The following is an 18,287-nucleotide window of genomic DNA, read 5'->3' on the forward strand; positions in this document are numbered from 1 at the left end:
TGGAGGTGTATATACCATATGCTCACTATTAGTATCCTGATAATCGGTCTATTAGACAAAACAGCATAGAGCCTTCTTCGTTAATCATCGATCAATCACGGGAGGCAGCAGAGAACTGTTTTGCTCCAAAGATAAGAACGGGTGGGTTCAAGTTATGACCCCCCTGGCTGCAATCTTTGACAATATTTATATTTTTTAAATGTAGAAAAATACATTTAACATAAAAACCTGATTTAAACTGCCAATTTTTGATAACACATTTCCATTAACTTGTACCAAGCATAGAACAATATCAACATGTAAATCGATCTGGCAGTAGCAATCCCCAAAGTTTAGTTGTTATTGTGAAGGGCAACTGGTGACTGCACAATCATGAGCAGACAAATGTGGCATTATAGTGATAGTGTAACGGAAGCATTGTTCGTGGTCACCTAGTAGATGGCTGTCATGAATGGGCTTGATCCTAGCTACTCCATTTTCCAGGTCTAATGGTTGCCCTGGCCTTGACCCTTTAACCTGTATACAGGGATCTGAACTTAACAGGGACTCCTAGGCTGGGGCCATGGAGTTAGCTGCTGTTCAGTGGTGTGAGCTGGCGAGAAGAATGGTCAAGTAGCTGGGTCAGAACCAGGAGGTCAGTGCAAGGACTAAATTGTAAGGAAGGAGAGTAGTCAAAACACAAGCCAAAGTCAAAATCAGTTACGGCTACTGGGAATTAAAGCTGTTCACTCAAGCTAGTGAAATTATAACTGGCTATGGACAGTCTGCTTTCAGGAGCTTAAATAGATTGCAGCCCCACTCAGGCCAAATAAGAGGAAGCAAACCCTGCCAAAGGTTAACTCTTGATCTCCCATCATAAATTGAACAACAAGTCCCAGGGAATAGCGAAAGAGAATTGTCCCCCGCATCACCTGCAATAAGTGTTTGGCGCGCCTGTCGACAAAAGCAGAGACGGGAAGAGCAGGCTCCAATTAAAATGTCATAAAAAGTCATTTAAATAGTTTAAATGCTATCTGAGTGGCAGCAGTTCTTTTCAGTAGCTTGCTGGTATTGCTAATAGGGGGTCCTAGTAGGGTATGTAGATAATGTTTCACTCTTACAAATGACCATATTAAAAAATATGCCAATGTATAAATAATACTAGCGACATCATAATATCCTTTTGGGTCGCCCTCCCAGGGCCGTGGGGTACTCGGTACCGGGTCGGTATCAGTGGGATGTTTCACAGCAGTGATGACCCAGACCGTGGCCCTGGGCGCCCAAGTAATGGGGGAATTGAAATGGTGGAATGTAGTTAAATGAATAGTTTGTGATGCCACCTGTGGTGTTCGGCAAGTGAGGTGTTAGGCCGACGCATGCAGATCCTCTGGGACTGATGGTGTGTTGCAGTCAAAATGGTGAAGCTCCCCACAGGTGAAGCTGTAGTCCCAGGGCAGTGTAGATGTGGAATTAGAGGAGAGGCACAAGCGGTGTAGAAGCTGGTACCCAGATGTAGCGGTGCTGGGTGCGTTGGCGCAAGAATGAATGGAGGACACCAGTGCTTGTAGTTCCAAAGCTTTACTCACAGTCTGTAGTACACACAGGTGCCTGCCTCCGTGCCGTGTCCTCCGGGTCAGGGACTCAGTCAACCTCCAGGCAAGATGGAATGCTCCCTTCCAACACTCCGCCAACATGTACCTTTCTGAACGTCTCCTCTATAACGCCTTTAAGTGTGAAGTACTCCCAGTTCTGAGTTACACTGGAGTGCCTCCTGACAGATGTTTCCAAGAACTCTACTTGTACGGCAGACAGCTGTAGCCTGCTTTGGGGACTCCTTACTCCTGAGTCCCGGCTCACTATCCGAGTTGCTGTTGTGCCCCCAAGTTTTAAATGGGAGTAGTGCATTTACAGCCCACTACTCCACCGGTGTCTGCTGCAGAACCATTAGTGTCCATACAACCTCGGGGACCGGGTCCTGGCCTTGCGCTTAGAACTTCTAGGCAGGGTTCTTCCTCTAACCCACGTCCTCTCTGTTTCCTTTTACTCCTACGTTCCGTAGTATTCTTTCCTTCTTATGGAAGATCAGATTTCAGTTCAATGTCTTTTTCCTTCTTTCCTTTCCCGTGCCAGCAGACCCGGGTCACTCAGGTCTGCTGCAGCACCTCCTTCCTCCATCCCTCTCCCATGGATATTCTTTCCTCACTCCTCTCTGAGTGGCTTCCTCTCTCAGACTGACCTGTAATTCTAAACCTTCCCGCTCTTTTATGCATTCTCAACTCCACCCGCCTCCCAGCACGTTTAGTGTTCCAAGCAGGGAACCACCAAAGGTGCTCTGCTACTCTCTAAGCAAGGAGCCGCAATGTGGCTTTGCTGAACTACTCTGTTGTGTGGGATGCAGGTGTTGGAGCATGGTCAGGAGCCTCCAACTTACCTGGATGGTGGGGCACCACACCTCAGGAGGAGGTGCAGTACCTCTGTGGCGACTGAGCCTCAGGGGCGCCACACTTTGCTTACTTGTTCCAGGATAACAATATAAAAGCAAGATGCAAAACTTTTCAAAATAAAAAGATTGAAAAGTAAAAATGTAGGCTAGAGCTGCAAGGCGACATCGGTTGGATGGCAAAGATTTCGGTGCGACATTGCATCTGATGGCTGTCAATAGACTTTCATTGTGGCTCATTAACAATTATGGCTGCAACATGGCCATCAAAAGAAATCCCATACTTTTCAAATTTTGCTTGCACTTTTGAATTTGCCCTTACAAACTTCGATGCAAGTTGCATGCGACTTTCAGACTTGTCTGCAATTTTGCAGTTTTTTTTTTAGTATATCTCAATTTTCCACAAGTAAAACCTGCCTGAGACTTGCTGTCATGCATGCACCCCATAGATCTGCTACTTCCATTAATCTCATTATATGCGCACACACATTCCTTTCTCTCTGCACTCAGAACTCAGGGTGTAGGAACAGGTTTCCTTGGAAGCCTGATGGAAGAACCAAAAACTAAGTTTTAATCCTCAGGAGATAAGTTTTAGTCCTAGAACTAAGAAAGTTGACATCGATCAACTAATTTTTATTTTTTCTATCCAAACATATTTAAAAGAAATATAGTTGTTTTTGTAGCTTTGGATTTTAATAGTTGCAGAGTAAGAGTAACACGATTAGGAAACATCTGGCTCCTAATAAACTTGCATATTCATACATTAATGAATATGTCTTTTATGGTAATCACAATGTCTTCTTTTTATTTCCTTATGGTACATAAAAACCTTGGACATATTTCTTAGACCTCTAAAATGAAATATGCTGGAATAATGACTCTGTCTCTCCTGTGTAGAAGATTGAGTCATTCCGCTCATAAATGAAAAGTGCAATAGCATTTGCATCAATCAAAATCATAATATGTTTACTCCTAGTCAAATGTGATCTGAATATTTATTGTAAGCAAATAAGAGTCTAGAGGACTTGTCCATCCATGATGTAAACTAACTCAATGCTGTGTGTGCTTCTCCTATAATATACTAACTACAACCGGAACACTTTTATTGCATGGTATCGCATAAGTTGTTTTTTTTTTCTTTTTTACTCCTGTGCACCTATGGACATAAAAAGTTCCCTTTGGTTAAGCAAATCATTTAATACCTATCTATTTAAGAGCAAGAACTTTTTTCAATGAAAGACTAAGATTTGGACATTCTTCACCTATGAGCAAAAAAGTGCACAAAAATGCAAGAACCTCCTCATTTATATATGAGTTTTTTGGATGTGTTTTGTCCATGGACAACATGGATACATTTATTTCAGAAGATAAATTTACCAATAGTATGACAAAAGAGGTAGCTCCTATTGTGATCTGATTTGCGAATCAGGGTCACGCATTCAGGAAAAGGGATTATTGCAAATAACGGGAGCTCTCCCATGTCATCCTTGTCTTATCCAAGTGCTGATTGTTTTTTAGCAGTTGGTAGGAGAAGCGTTGGAATTTTTTTTTTCATCTGAGAAAAATGGATGATGTGCAGAATGTAAAAATTGACACCCGGATCAAAAAAGGATCTAGCGGCGCGGCACGGTGGCTCAGTGGTTAGCACTGCAGCCTTGCAGAACTGGGGTCCTGGTTGAAATCCCACCAAGGACATCTGCAAGGAGTTTGTATGTTCTCCCTGTGTTTGTGTGGGTTTCCTCCCACACTCCAAAGACATAATGATAGGGAATTTAGATTGTGAGCCCCATTGGGGACAGTGCCAATAATGTCTGTAAAGCGCTGTGGAATTAATGGTGCTAGATAAATGAGCTAAATAAAATAAATAGCATATTGAAAAAAAAAGTGTGTCTATTTTTCACACATGAGGGAAAAAAGCAACCGTGTGAATTCAACCTTGGTTAAATTGGGTTGTTCCCTTTCAAATATAATTCTCACCTCACTGCATTTTGTTTTAAACAAACAATCCGCACTGTACTCATCTTCCTTGAGTCCACTGGCAAGTCTCCCCCGCTGCTCCTGGTATGTGGCATCCATCAGCTGTGGCTCTGATGACACGTCAATAGGGCTGCAACTAATTGGTGAACTCGAGGCTCTGAGCTGGGTGTTCTGTCTACACTAGAATGACCCACTCAGAGTCGCACAGCTTGCTGATTGGATCTGACACTGTCAAGGTGACATCAGTGCTGCAGCCAATGCCACATACTGGGAGCAATGGTGGAGGACCTGGGAAAGGTGAGTATAGTCAGTTTGCAATTTTTTAAACATAATAGAGAAAGTGATGGATTAATTATTTTTGAAAGATAAGCAACTAAACTTTGCACATGGGTCACATCCACAAATTGGAGATGTAACTGGTTACATGTGCAGTCCCATGTGCTTGTCCACATAGTGTACAGGAGCAGGAGCTGCCTAATAATTACATACACTAGTTTGGTCCGCAAATTAAGCCAGACTAATTCATGCCGTGATGTTTTTCCAGGCAGACCTGAGGTCCATGTGGAAAACAACCTGTCCCCATTCAGGTTTGGACTCATGGCAGCTCTGGTTCCGCTATAATTTAAATGTAGCTTTTTTCCTTTCAGGACCACAGGGGTTAATGTCTGTTTCCTTGCTGGCAGTTCCTGTGTTGCTGGTCAGCTGATGCGGGTGGTGACCAGTCCCTCCATCCTTTAAATAGTCACCTGACGCATGATCTGACTGTTGGTAATAGCGTCTTGTGCTTGTCACTATCCGCTGTGTTTGTACCATCTGCAGTGGTGAGGCTAGCGTCTTTGCTGGCCAGTGGACTAGCCAGGGTATTGTGAGGTGACACTTAGGGATGAGGTACGTGATGGCGGCGGGGGGAAGGACCAGCTTAGGGCGTTAGGGGAGTTCAGGAACAGGCTCAGGTTGGAGCTCAGGAGTTGTCCCATTCCTCATTCCTATCGTTTGGGCCTTCCTCGCCCCATTCCATCCCGTTGTTTTGTCATTAGCTGTACGTTAACCGTGTCAGTTCGTGACATTATTACTAACCAGTACTATTTTCTGGGGAACCCATGGCTCATTTCGAGGCTTTTGCTTGCCTGATTCAGACCCTCACGGATGATGTCACTGAGTTGCGGACTCAGGTGGTGCAGCAGTTTCAGCATGTGTCAGAGTTCTTCGTCTTGGCTCATGTCCAGGCTCAACCGGAACCCAAAATATCTCTCCTTATCAGGTTCTCTGGAGGGAGAGAGAAATTTTTGGCCTTCAAGGAAGCCTGTAAATTATATTTCAGGCTTCGCCCGCTTTCCTCAGGGAGTGAGGAACAGTGTGTGGGGATTATAGTCTCCCTTCTCAAGGTTGATCTCCAATCCTGGCCTTTCTCCATGCCGATCGATCCACCATCTTTGAGGTCGGTGTACAAGTATTTCACTGCATTGTATAGGGATCCTGATGGTGCCTTCCTGGCTGAGTCCCAACTCTGTAAGATCAAGCAGGGTGCCAGCTTGCTGAGGGGTATTGCTCAGAGTTTTAAAGATGGGCCACTGATACTCAGTGGAATGACCCTGCTCTTAGGAGCCATTTCTGTCAGGGTCTGTCAGCTAGGCTTCAGGATACTCTGGTGCAGTATGCTACTCCTGGGTCATTGGAGGCCACCATGGCCCTTGCTCTCCAGATGGATAGAAGCTTCAGGGAGAGACATACACCAAATCTACCCCCTGTTGTTCTTTCTAGGGAGTAGGACACACTGGTGCAGATGGATCAACCCATGCAGGTGGGAGGAGCCTCCTCTCAAATTAGGTTGCCTTTGTTTCACCGTGGGGCAGGGGCATGTTTTTTCTGTGGTCTGACTGATCATTTCATCAATGTCTGCCCAGCTTGTGCCAAAGTTTGTACTTCATCACAAAAGCTGTGTTCCCCTGATTGTGTGGAGAGAGGCAACCGGGTGTGTATATTTCCTCCACTTTTACACCTCAGTTTACCATTACGGCTGAAGTGGTAGTTGGCGGGGAGGCTGAGACCGTACCTGTTCTTGTAGATAGTGGAGACGGAGTCAGTCTGGTGGATTCTCGCTTTGTTCACACCCACGGTCTGATTGGTACAATGCTGGTAAGACCCATTACCATTTGGGCAATTGAGTGTTCCTCTCAGCCAGGGGAGTATAACCCAAGTCATAGATAATATTAACTTGTGTATTATCTCTGGAGATTTGTGGTGACTCCGGAGCCTACGTTATTTCTGTCATCATCGGTCTGCATTTGCTGTAAACCTGAGGATCTTGTGACTGTGGAGGTGAATCTTCGTGGCTTGATGTGTCCTCACCGTATGTCATTTCTGGTGAGGTCCAGAGTTGAAGGTCCAGAAGGTCCTCATTGAAAAGGAGGTACTGTCACGATTCAGGTTTGGATTCGAAGCAGCTCTGGTTCTGCTATAATTTAAATGTAGCTTTTTTCCTTTCAGACCCGCAAGGGTTAATGTCTGTTTCCTTGCTGGCAGCTCCTAGGGTGCTGGTCAGCTGATGTGGGTGATGACCACTCCCACCATCCTTTAAATAATCACCTGACACATCAGCTGACTGACAGAGTTTTCTATGTAGACCAGCCTTGAAGTTGCATTTTTCTGATGTCATCTCTGAATCTGCTTGTTTTTCCTGTTTCCGTATCCTCTGCGGTGTGGAGCTTGGCAGCGGAATCTGGAGCTAAGTTTTGTGTATTTAGCTATCTGTCTCATGTTTGTCACTATCCCCTGTGTTTGTGCCATCTGCAGTGGTGATGCTAACGTCCTCGCTGCCCAGTACACTAGTCATGGTATTGTGAGGTGACAGGGACGAGGTATGTGACGTGGCGAGGGGAAAGACCCGCTTAGGGCGTCAGGGGAGTTCAGGGACAGGCTCATCATGGAGCTCCGGAGATGTTCCATCCCTCGTTCCCTATCGTTAGGGCCTTCCTCTCCCCATTCCATCCCGTTGTTGAGTCGTCTGCTGAACGTTAACTGCGGTCACATGTCTCATGGCTGTTCGACAGTCGCAACACATGCAGGGATTGCCTGTTTGTTAGGTAATCCTGGCATGTGTTGTGGCTGTCGAAGAGCCGCGAGACATGCAGCAGCAGGGACTTGAACATATTTTTCGAGCATGCCGAAGTCACTCGGTTAGCACCCGAGCGTGCTCAGATTACACTTTATAAGAGTACGTTCACTCTGATAAGGTTTTATCTGATTGATCCATCTGCTGTCCGTGTCCAGTCTGTAGCCCACACGGACTGCAGATGGACCTAAAATCTGCTCATCTGATCTTAGCCTTAGAAGGAACCCATCTTGCTCTCAGTTTCCATCTTGGCTGCCAATCCAGTCCCCATGACGAGCCACAGTTGAAACCCGCTCCCTCATTAAAGGGAGCAAAACTGAATAGACATCTCATAAGGGCACCACACTCTACAAAATCCTTGCGACAGCCACACATAAAAATAAAACACATAGGAACAAAAAGGAGATAAATTAGCATGTGTATCTTGAAATTGGCCCAGATATCTGACCAAAAATATATATATATCCCTATATAGTATAGTATTGCATTAAAGGATATTAGATTGAGCTGCAATTCCAGATGCAGTCAATAGGAAAAAAAAGTTGCACTGTTTCTGGAAAACTTTATATTATCAGACAAGCTCATTAAAGGGGTTACAAAAATAAAGAAATATTGGGCCTGCACACCTTTAGTATTAAATTAATGTGCAGATACGCAAATACACTATGTGGCCAAGAAACAAGCATATACTTACATGAGGCGTCAGCACACTGCGACTAATGAATATCTGCACACCAATATTACTGTGCATGTTAAAAATGTAAGGTATTTTTTGTTTTTTGATCAAAGTGTACAAAAGCCATCCAATCCAGGTGGACCTAAGCATGGATGGTCACAAAGAATAAAAAAAACTATGGTAAGTTCCTTACGTTTTAATTTAATACTAAAGGTGTGCGGGCCCTATATTTTCACTTTTGTAGTACATATTGTTGGGGAGATGTGGCCACCTCCAGGGCCCAGCACCCTTACACCATTACACCATATACACCTCTTTCCCACACAAGGTTTTGATTGCGAGCTATGCCTGGTTCCTTTTCACTCCTCGATCAGATGAGGCCTGGTCTGGCACATAGAGGTAAGAGAATAGTGTTTAGGGCACATTCATATTTAGGTACACCTTGAGGAGGTTGCACGGCTTTTGTGCTCTTTAATCAAAAAGTAAGTACCTTATGTTTTTAACATGTACAGCAATATTGGAGTTCAATATGGTGCGCTTGGAGAATTCTCCGGTGTTGGTGCAGTTCGCAGCCGTCATATGACTGCTAGTATGTGATATGCAAAATCCCAGCCACATTCCGACTAGATGGGTGTATTGAGCGAGGCCAGAAATAGTCTAGTTAAAATGTGGCCAAGAGTATGCATATCACAGAGAACCTTAAAATGTGAGAATTCACAAGTCTGCAGTCAAATAAAGCGAGTGTAGATTTGAAGCTTTAAACTTTAGGTCGGACAATGCAATCTGAAGACAGTATGTTGTAGGGGTTAAAACACAGATTTCAGTGATGCCTCTCTTATCAAACTCTGAGGTTTTGTTTGCTTACAATGATTGTTTTAGCACCAGGAGCTTATCATTGCTGTGACTATCTGATCTATGAACCTTGGCCCAACACGCCCTCTTGTGATAGGCACCTCATTGTCTTTGGACATTGTATATACATAGCCTGGTGTGGGTGGGGTTAGCTTTCTCAGCTCTGCTTCATGCTAAATCTATAAACTCTGAGTATGACAGAGCGGTAGCATGCAGTAACCTAAGTGATACATTGTTGGATTCAGCTTCTCGTTGTCTACAACAGGCTGATCTCAGATGTGGTAGCAAAAACGTTCTGACATATTCCCTTTAAGTAAATTACTAAATGCTTCCAGGAACTATGATCTAAATCTCAGGATGAAAAGTCTGCATAATGTAATAATAATAATAATGATAAGAATAATAATGTATATATAACATGTAATGCACAATGCACCATTATATAAGTAAAACTCATTCAGTGGTCAATGATATAATATAGGAAAGAAACTAAAACATCCTTAACTAGTTTCCTTAATATTGCGTTGGTCCAGGGAGCTAGTCTGATTGCCGTATGTGGAGTTGGGAAGGAATTTTTTTCCCCAATGTGACGCTTACTGTTTGCCACATGGGGTTTTTTGCCTTCCTCTGGATCAACATGTTAGGGCAGGTTAGGATAGGATATGGGTTGCACTAGATGGACTTAAAGTCTTCCTTCAACCTTAATTACTATGTTACTATGTTACTACAGAGCCTGTTTTCATCTTCCTGATTACACCAAATCTTACATTTCGGACAGGTGTCACTGTATGTGGTAATAACTCTGGAACTCTTCAACATATGCCAGTGATTCTGAGACTGTTTTTGCAATTTTCAAACTTTGATTTTTTGTTAAACCGAATAGCTACACCACACAAAATAGATAATAATTAACATGTACAACATGTTTATTTTACATCAGTATAATTTTTGAAACATGATTTTTTTTGTTAGTTTTTTGTTAGTAAGGATTAAAAGTTAATCAGCAATTTTTGATTTCTCCAACAAAGTTTACAAAACAAATTTTTTTAGTGACCACATTACATTTGAAATGACTTTGAGGAGCCAATGGAGTGGCCAATATGACACACAACACCCAAACGTGATACAGTTTAAAAAATGGCACCGCTCAAAGTATTCAAAACCACATTTAAGAAGTTTATTGGCTCTCTCTTTAGGTGCTTCACAGGAATTAAAGCAATGTGGAAGAAAAAAATAAAAAATGTTACGTTATCCCACAAAAATGTTTTTGCTCCAAAGTTTTCATTTTCATAAGGGTAACAGGAGAAAGTGGACCATACAATTTGTTGTGCAATTTCTTCTGAGTACACTGACACCCCATATTTGGTGGAAAACTACTGTTTGGGCTCATGGCAGGGCTCAGGAAGAGCACTGTTTATCTTTTTGAGTGCAAAAAATCACTGGAATAAATAGCGGACACCATGTCACATTTGCAGAGTCATTGAATGTCACTAACCAGTAGAAACCCCCCCACAAGTGACCCTGTTTTGGAAGCTACACCCCTCAAGGAATTTATTTAGAGGTGTGGTGAGAACCTGGAGCCCAAAAGTGCTTCACAGAATTTTACAATGTTGAGCTGTGAAAATGCAAAAATGTTTCTTTAGCACCAAATTTTTCATTTTCACAAGCATTCTGAATCACTTATTTCAGAGATTTACATGGAAACCCCGGTGTAAGCACTAAGTGTAGAGCACAGTAAAATGTAAGTTGAGTCTTACTATGAACTTTGGGAGGCAGAATGAACAAATCAATAGTAGGTCAAGAATTATTTCACAGGTCTACAAAAAAATTTTTTTGTAATCATTGCAGGTGACTTTGTACTTTTCTGAATCATCTTTTTGTCCTGATTTCAAAAATGTATATAGTTTTTTCTGTAGCACGTATAGCTTCCATGGAGCAGCATCATTATTATAAGGTATAGGACATACAGTGGGCAAAAAAGGATTTAGTTAGCCACCAATTGTGCAAGTCCTCCCACTTAAAAAGATGAGAGAGGCCTGTAATTGACATCATAGGTAGACTACATGTATGAGAGTCAAAATGAGAAAACAAATCCAGAAAATCACCTTGTCTGATTTGGCAAGATTTATTTTGCAAATTATGGTGGAAAATAAGTATTTGGTCATTAACAAGAGTTCATCTCAATGTTTTGTTATATATCCTTTGTTGGCAATGACGGAGATCAAATGTTTTCTGTAAGCCTTCACAAGGTTGGCACACACTGTTGGTGGTATGTTGGCCCATTCCTCCATGCAGATCTCACCTGGAGCAGTGATGTTTTGGGCCTGTCGCTGGGCAACACGGACTTTCAAATCCCTCCAAAGGTTTTCTATGGGGTTGAGATCTGAAGCCTGGCTAGGCCACTCCAGAACCTTCATATGCTTCTTACGAAGCCACTCCTTCTTTGCCCTGGTGGTGTGCTTGGGATCATTATCATGCTGAAAGACCTATCCACGTTTCATCTTCAATGCCCTTGCTGATGGAAAGAGGTTTGCACTCAAAATCTCGCGATAAATGGCCCCATTCATTCTTTCATGTACACGGATCAGTCGTCCTGGTCCCTTTGCAGAGAAACAGCCCCAAAGCATTATGTTGCCACCCACATGCTTCACAGTAGGCATGGTGTTTTTTGGATGTAACTCAGCATTATGTCTCCTCCAAACACGACAAGTTTTGTTTCTATCAAACAGTTCTACTTTGGCTTCATCAGACCATATGACATTTTCCTAATACTCTTCTGGATAATCCAAATGCTCTCTAGCAAACTTCAGACAGGCCTGGAAATGTACCGGGTTAAGCAAGGGGACAAGTCTGGCACTACAGGATCTGAGTCCCTGATGGTGTAGTTTGTTACTGATGGTAGCCTTTGTTACGATGGTCCCAGCTCTATGCAGGTCATTCACTAGGTCCCCCCATGTGGTTCTGGGATTTTTGCTCACCGTTCTTGTGATCATTTTGACCCCATGGGATGAGATCTTGCGTGAAGCCACAAATCGAGGGAGATTATCAGTGGTCTTGTATGTCTTCCATTTTCTTATTATTGCTCCCACAGTTGATTTCTTCACACCAAGCTGCTTGCCTATTGCAGATTCAGTTTTCCCAGCCTGGTGCAGGGCTACAATTTTGTTTCTGGTGTCGTTCAACAGCTCTTTGGTCTTCAACATAGTGGAGTTTGGAGTGTGACTGTTTGAGGTTGTGTACAGGTGTCTTTTATACTGATAACAAGTTCAAACAGGTGTCGTTACTACAGGTAATGAGTGGAGGACAGAGGAGCCTCTTAACCCCTTTCTGACATCGGGTGTAATAGTACACTGATGTCTGATTCACTCCCTTTGACGGGGGCTCTGGTGGTGAGCCCACATCTTTCCCAGGATATGTCAGCTGTTTTCAACAGCTGACATGTGCCCACAATAGCCGCGGGTGGAATTGTGATCCACCCGTTGCTATTAACTAGTTAAACGCCGCTGTCAAATGCTGACAGCAGCATTTAAATGGTGCTTCCGGCAATAGCGCCGGAATGACACACACTGGTGACCCACGTCACGTGATCGTGGGTCACCGGTGTGTCGGCATGACAACCCGAGGTCTCCTGGAGACCTCTATGGTTGTCAGTGCTGGATTGCTGTGAGCGTCACCCAGTGGTCGGTGCTCATGGCAAATCAGCAATTCTACTACATAGAGGCGATCTGACCATCGCCTCTATGTAGCAGAGCCGATCGGGCTATAGCAGCTTCTAATCTCCTATGGAGACTATTAAAGCATGCCAAAAGTAAAAAAAAAATATGTTTAAAAATATATATATATAAAAAAAGTTCAAATCACCCCCCTTTTACCCCATTAAATATCAAACATACACATATTTGGTATCGCCGCGTTCAAAATCGCCTGATCAATAAAAAAAAGATTAATATGATCGCTGAACGGTGTAGTGAGAAAAAAAGTCAAAAGGCCAGAATTACTTTTTTGGCCAGTGCGACATTGCATTAAAATGTAATAACGGGCGACCAAAAGACCGTATCTGCACCAAGATAGTATAATTTAAAAAGAAAGCCCGGCACGCAAGAAATAAGCCCACACCCAACTCGAGATCAAGAAAATTGGAGACGCTACAGGTATTGGAGAATGGCACAATTTTTTTTTTTTTAGCAAAGTTTGGAATTTTTTTTCACCACTTAGATAAAAAAGAACCTAGACATGACCTGGAGAATCATAATGGCAGGTCAGTTTTAGCATTTAGTAAACCTAGCAAAAAAGCCAAACAAAAAACAGGTGTGGGTTTGCGCTTTTTTTTTGCAATTTCACCGCATTTGGACTATTCTTCCCGTTTTCTAGTACAGGATATGGTAAAACCAATGGTGTTGTTCAAAAGTACAACTTGTCCCGCAAAAAAATAAGCCCTCACATGGCCATATTGACAGAAAAATAAAAAAGTTATGGCTCTGGGAAGGAGCGGAGCAAAAAATGAAAACACTAAACCGAAAAAAGCTCCAGGGGTTAAAAAAGAATTTACAGGTCTGTGAGAGCCAGAAATCTTGCTTGTCGTCTAAAAAGATGACCAAATACTTATTTTCCACCATAATTTGCAAAATAAGTCTTGCCAGATCAGACAAAGTGATTTTCTGGATTTGTTTGCTCATTTTGACTCTCATAGTTGTGGTCTACCTATGATATCAATTACAGGTCTCTCATCTTTTGTGGGAGAACTTGCACAATTGGTGTCTGACTAAATACTTTTTTTCCCCACTGTATACTGGTGACATTAAGAAAACAGTAATGTACTGATCAGAAAAAAAATATTCACCTTACAAAACAGATTTTATTGAACCAAAATAATTTCACATGCAAAATAGAAACCAAAATATGAGCAGAAATTAAAAGTGCTTGACATTAGACTGCTGTTGATATGATTTTTCAGGGTTATCCCTATATAACTTCCAACAGTAATCTGTCATCATTGAGTCATTCCAAAAACCCTGGTAGTGGTGTTCCATTAATTCAACCCCTTTCTGACATCCGACGTACTATCCCGTCCATGGGACCTGGGCCCCTATGCCCATGGACGGGATAGTACGTCTACCGCGATCAGCGGCGCCCACGTGGTGAGCGCCGCTAATCGTGGCCAGGTGTCAGCTGATTATCACAGCTGACACCCGGCACTATGTGTCAGGGGCGGTCACGGACCGCCCCCGACATGTTAACCCCTTGCACACCGCGATCAAACATGATCGCGGTGTACCGGGGGTTAAAGGGAAGCATCGTCAGGGAGGGGGCTCCCTCCATGCTTCCCTGAGCCCCCCACGGCAGCGCAATGTGCAGCGCTGCTGCGGGGGGCTCCTTTCCTGCAGGCCCCCGAATACAAGATGGCGACGGGGACCTTCGGGGGCCTGCAGGAAGCTGGCTTCCTCAGTGCCTGCAAAGCGCAGGCATGAGGAAGCCTTGTGCAGTGCCTGTGACAGATTGCTGATCTGTCACAGTGATCTGTGATGTGACAGATCAGCGATCTGTCACAGGACAGTGATGTCCCACCTGGGACTATTTAATAAAGTTAAAAAAAAGATAAAAAAAAGTGTTAAAATAAATTTAAAAAAATCGCCAAATAAATTAGAAAAAAAAAAAATATTCCCCCAAATAAATCCATTTTTTGGAAATAAAAAAAACAAAAAAACAATAAAAGTACACAGATTAGGTATCGCCGCGTCCGTAACGACCTGCCCTATAAAACTGTCCCATTAGTTAACCCCTTTAGCGAACCCCTTAAAAAATAAAAATAAAAAACGAAGCAAAAAATAATGATTTATTATCATACCGCCAAACAAAAAGTGCAATAATGCGCGATCAAAAAGACGCATATAAATATCCATGGTACCGCTGAAAACGTCATCTTGTCCCGCAAAAAACGAGCTGCCACACAGCATCATCAGCGAAAAAATAAAAAAGTTATAGCTCGCAGAATAAAGCGATGCAAAAATAATTATTTTTTATATAAAATAGTTTTCATTGCATAAAACCGACAAAACATAAAAAATGACCTAAATAAGGTATCGCTGTAACCGTACTGACCCGAAGAATAAAACCGCTTTATCAATTTTATCGCACGCAGAACGGTGTAAATGCACCCCCCCAAAAGAAATTCATGAAACGCTGGTTTTTGTTCATTCTGCGTCCCAAAAATCGGAATAAAAAGCGATCAAAAAATGTCACGTGCTCGAAAATGGTACCAATAAAAACGTCAACTCGTCCCGCAAAAAATAAGACCTCACATGACTCGGTGGATCAAAATACGGAAAAATTATAGCTCTCAATATGTGGTGATGCAAAAACTATTTTTACAATAAAAAGCGTATTTTAGCATACGACATCTGCCAAAAATAAAAACCCGCCATAAATAGTAAATCAAACCCCCCATTATCACCCCCTTAGTTAGGGAAAAATAATAAAATAAAAAAAATGTATTTATTTCCATTTTTCCATTAGGGTTAGGGTTCAGGCTAGGGCTAGGGTTAGGGTTAGGGTTAGGGCTAGGGCTAGGGTTAGGGTTAGGGCTAGGGTTAGGGCTAGGGTTAAGGTTAGGGCTAGGGTTAGGGTTAGGGCTAGGGTTAGGGCTGAGATTAGGGTTAGGGGTGTGTTGGGGTTCGGGTTGGAGTTAGAATTGGGGGTTTCCACTGTTTGGCACATCAGGGGCTCTCCAAATGCAACATGGCGTCTGATCTCAATTCCAGCCAATTCTGAGTTGAAAAAGTCAAATGGTGCTCCTTCCCTTCCAAGCTCAGCCATGCGCCCAAACAGTGTTTTACCCCCACATGTAGGGTATCAGCATACTCAGGTCAAATTGCAAAACAATTTTTGGTCCAATTTCTCCTGTTACCCTTAGGAAAATAAAAAATTGGGGGCAAAAATCATTTTTGTGGAAAAAAATGATTTTTTTATTTTCACGTCCGAGCGTTATAAACTTCTGTGAAGCCCTTGGGGGTTCAAAGTTCTCACCACACATCTAGATAAGTTCCGTGGGGGGTCTAGTGTCCAAAATGGGGTCACTTGTGGGGAGTTTCAATAGTTTAGGCACATCAGGGGCTCTCCAAACGCACATGACACCCGCAGACCATTCCATCAAAGTCTGCATTCCAAAACGTCACTACTTCCCTTCCGAGCCCCGACGTGTGCCCATACAGTAGTTTTCTCCCACATATGGGGTATCAGCATACTCAGGACAAATTGGACAACAACTTTTGGGGTTCAATTTCTCCTGGTACCCTTGGGAAAATAAAAAAAATGGTGACTAAAAGATCATGTTTGTGGAAAAAATGCGAATTTTTTATTTTCACGCCCGGGCATTATAAACTTCTGTGAAGCACTGGGGGGTTTAAAGTGCTTACCACACATCTAGATAAGTTCCTTAGAGAGTCTAGTTTACAAAATTGTGTCATTTGTGGGGGGTTTCCACTGTTTTGGTACATCAGGAGTTTTCCAATCTCGACATGGTGTCCGATCTCAAATCCAGCCAAAAACGTCAAATGGTGCTGCTTCCCTTCCGAGCTCTGCCATGCGCCCAAATAGTGGTTTACCCCCACATGTGGGGTATCAGCGTACTCAGGACAAATTGCACAATAACTTTTAGGGTCCTGTTACCCTTGGAAAAATAAGAATTGAGGGTGAAAAGATCATTTTTGTGGAAAAAATATATGATTTTTTAATTGTACGGCTGTATGTTATAAACTTCTGTGAAGCCCTTGGGGGTTCAAAGTTCTCACCACACATCTAGATAAGTTCCTTAGGGGGTCTAGTTTCCAAAATGGTGTCATTTGTGGGGGGTTTCCACTGTTTTGGTACATCAGGGGTTTTCCAATCGCGACATGATGTCCGATCTCAATTCCAGCCAAAAACATCAAATGGCGCTGCTTCCCTTCCGAGCTCTGCCATGCACCCAAATAGTGGTTTACCCCCACATGTGGGGTATCAGCGTACTCAGGACAAATTGCACAATAACTTTTAGGGTCCTGTTACCCTTGGGAAAATAAAAATTGGGGTGAAAAGATCATTTTTGTGGAAAAAATATGATTTTTTAATTGTACCGCTGTACGTTATAAACTTCTGTAAAGCCCTTGTGGGTTCAAAGTTCTCACCACACATCTAGATAAGTTCCTTGGGGGGTCTAGTTTCCAAAATGGGGTCACTTGTAGGGGGTTTACACTGTTTAGGTACATCAGGGGCTCTCCAAACGCGACATGGTGTCCGATCTGAATTCCAGCCAATTTTGCATTGAAAAAGTCAAACGGCGCTCCTTCCATTCTGAGCTCTGCCATGCGCCGAAACAGTCGTTCCCCCCCACATATAAGGTATCAGCGTACTCAGGACAAATTGTACAATAACTTTTGCAGTCCAATTTCTCCTGCTACCCTTGGTAAAATAAAAAAAATTGAACCTGAAGTATTTTTTTTGTGAAAAAAAGTTAGATGTTCATTTTTTTTTAAATATTCCAAAAAATTCCTGTGACGCACCTAAAGGGTTAATAAACTTCTTGAATGTGGTTTTGAGCACCTTAAGGGGTGCAGTTTTTAGAATGGTGTCACTTTTGGGTATTTTCTATCATATAGACCCCTCAAAGTGGCTTCAAATGTGATGTGGTCCTAAAAATAAAATGGTGTTGTAAAAATGAGAAATCACTGGTTAACTTTTAACCCTTATAACTTCCTAACAAAAAAAATTTTGGTTCCAAAATTGTGCTGATGTAAAGTAAACATGTGGGAAATGTTAATTATCAAGTTTTTTGTGTGCCGTATCTCTGTGATTTAAGGGCATAAAAATTCAAAGTTGGAAAATTGCGAAATTTTCAAAATTTTCGCCAAATTTCCGTTTTTCTCACAAATAAACGCAAGTTATTTGAATGAAATTTTACCACTAACATGAAGTACAATATGTCATGAGAAAACATTGTCAGAATCACCGTGATCCATGGAAGCGTTCCAGAGTTATGACCTCATAAAGGTACAGTGGTCAGAATTGTAAAAATTGGCCCGGTCATGAACGTGCAAACCACCCTTGGGGGTGAAGGGGTTAATGTCCTAGTCAAATCGCTTGCCTTGTTCGTCGCTTACATCTCCAAGATTTTGAGGGAAGAAATCTAAATGTGAATACAAAAAGTGCATTTTCAGAGACATGCGACACAGGACACTGGTATGCATTTAGCAGTTCCTCAACACATTCAACATATTCTG

This window comes from Dendrobates tinctorius, unplaced genomic scaffold, assembly GCF_039654945.1.
Source record: "Dendrobates tinctorius isolate UK_male_01 unplaced genomic scaffold, ASM3965494v1 ptg000165l, whole genome shotgun sequence".
Lineage (NCBI taxonomy): Eukaryota > Metazoa > Chordata > Amphibia > Anura > Dendrobatidae > Dendrobates > Dendrobates tinctorius.